The sequence below is a fragment of the Macrobrachium nipponense genome, chromosome 21, assembly GCF_015104395.2.
Source record: "Macrobrachium nipponense isolate FS-2020 chromosome 21, ASM1510439v2, whole genome shotgun sequence".
NCBI classification, from domain to species: domain Eukaryota; kingdom Metazoa; phylum Arthropoda; class Malacostraca; order Decapoda; family Palaemonidae; genus Macrobrachium; species Macrobrachium nipponense.
In genome coordinates, this window is record NC_087212.1 from 40,484,768 (window position 1) to 40,487,267 (window position 2,500).

At 36.1% G+C, this 2,500-nt stretch overlaps 1 long non-coding RNA gene across 1 annotated transcript in view; it reads left to right on the forward strand.

Annotated features, from left to right (window-relative positions):
- Positions 1-2,500, forward strand: part of LOC135197952 (uncharacterized) — a 367,912-nt gene that overhangs the window by 297,182 nt on the left and 68,230 nt on the right. The gene's annotated exons all lie outside the window — the stretch shown is intronic.

Here is a 2,500-nt window from a genome sequence, read left to right on the forward strand (position 1 = left end):
ACCATGACTGCCCAAATCAAGCCGGTCACTTGTTATTAGAATATTCGTCTTCAGTAACATCAAACATTTTTCAGAAGAGGAAATTTGAAAGATTCACACACATTTAAAGAGGAAGATTGACTGATTCAGGATGTAAAGGAATAACAGAGAATGGGATGAATTCCTTAATCCCTTCTATATTTTGAGCTTCTTCTGGAGTCCAGTGTCTCTTTTCCAGCCTTTTCTGGAAATATGGAGAGGAGATCCGGTCAGGGTTCCTAACCAAACGAGGTGAACATTGCTATTGCATTATTCAGGCACACAACCTTCACAGACTGAATGTCTAATCTTCATCTCCTCTCGAGACGAGACAGTATTCTTAGAACCTTAGTTATGTAACCTTGCACGTTCACCTCTATGTTCTTTATTAGTGTCTATTCTAGCCTAATTAGAATATGCATACCTAAGATAAATTACTTAATAACAGTTGATTCAGTCAAATATTTCATATAATTTACTTTCTATTCTGTATCCAAGCTATCCCCAGTTTAGATATTGTAGGGAACAAATGATTGTACGCCGATGGGTTTCCAGATACCAGATATGTGCGAGCGTGCAGTGTGAAAACAATAATTCGGGGAAAAAATTAGGCCTATACTTGATGAAAGGTGCTGCCATCTTTCCACAGCTCCATGAAATTACAAAGTCTATTGCTCACTCCCAGGCATGTCTCTGGCCTCAATGTCGTCAACTCAAAAATTTTTTACCACTTTTTAGTTGTCTGTAAAAGAAAACAATTGAGATGGCTTTGTCTGTTCGTCCTCACTTCTGTCCGCCCCAGGATCTTAAATACCACTGAGGCTAGAGGGCTACAAATTGGTATGTTGATCATCCACCCTCCAATCATCAAACATACCAAATTGCAACCCTTTAACGTAGTAGCTTTTATTTTATTGAAGGTTAAAGTTACCCATAATCGTGCGTCTGGCAACAATGTAGACAGTCCACCACAAGGCCATGGTTAATGCTCATGCAGCATTATACCGAGACCACCGAAAGATAGATCTATTTTCGGTTCCCTTGATGATGTGCTGTACAGAAAACTTGTTTGGGTTGAAGAAACTTCGGCTCATTTTTTACTTGTTTTCTATTAACATCGAATCTATGTTATTGTTAGCATTCGACACTATTCACACGCACACACGTATAATACATACATATATATTATATATATATATATATATATATATAATATATATACACACACATATATATATACATATATACATATATATGTGTGTGTGTGCATGTGTGTGTGTGTGTACAATTACTAAAAGGACCTCTTTCAATGAATGTGGTACTTTCAGTAATTGTACTATTGACAGAACAATTGTGTATGTGATATTATTAATATATATATATATATATATATATATATATATATATATATAAAATACACACTATATGTATACTATATATTATATATTATATATATATCATATAAAATAAACACTATATGTATATATAAATAATGTGCGCATAATTGATTACAAATGTCTCTATGTTAAGTCACGAAATTACAGTAACGTTAACATCGTTTCACATCGTTTCATGTTACAAGCTAATGCGGTAGTGGAGCAGCACGGACGAATTGGCATGAAAGTAAGCGACCCACTTTGGAGGGAACCTTGACACGAGAGATTGGGGAAGCCAATGTTGTTTGGAAATGCATCACTGGTCGCGATCTCTGATTTCAAAGCATTTCGTTATACGTTAAGTTGGCGAAGGAGCGAGTTTGACGGAAGCTATTTCTCGTAAAGGAGATTAGTTTTTATTCTGGAGCAGGAGAGAGATTCCAAATTTTTTTTTATTGATATCCTTGAGGAAACGAATGTCAAGCGTTTTTTGAGTAATAATACGAAAAATAATCTGGAGATTGAGTTATGTGTCAGCAGAGAGAGAGAGAGAGAGAGAGAGAGAGAGAGAGAGAGAGAGAAAAGAAAAGGTCTCCGTGAGTAGAGATATTTAAAAAAATCGGGAGGCCGAGTTACCTAAGAAGAGAGAGAGAGAGAGAGAGAGAGAGAGAGAGAGAGAGAGAGAGAGAGAGAGAGAGAGACCTAAACGGAAAGAAATAAAAAATGTTAGCGTCCACAAAGTTTTTTAGAAGAATTGTTTACTGCGTATATTCTGATATTTGTTTTGAGAGAATTGGATCATTTTAAATCCATCCCATTGTCTTTATGATATTGTAAACAATTTATATTTTTTTCAACCAGTAAAGGTGAGTACCTGGTTACTATATATTCTCGATAAAGGAGATTATTGGATTTTTCCCAGGTTAGAATAAAAGGGAAACATTTTTCCCATTTTTTAGGACATGAAGATTGTTTCAGGTCACCCCTCCCAAACTCTCTCTCTCTCTCTCTCTCTCTCTCTCTCTCTCGTTGCGCTCGTCTTCTCTCTTTACACGCTCTCCTCTCGGCTCTCTCTCTCTGTGAACTCACATATGAATTAAAATACA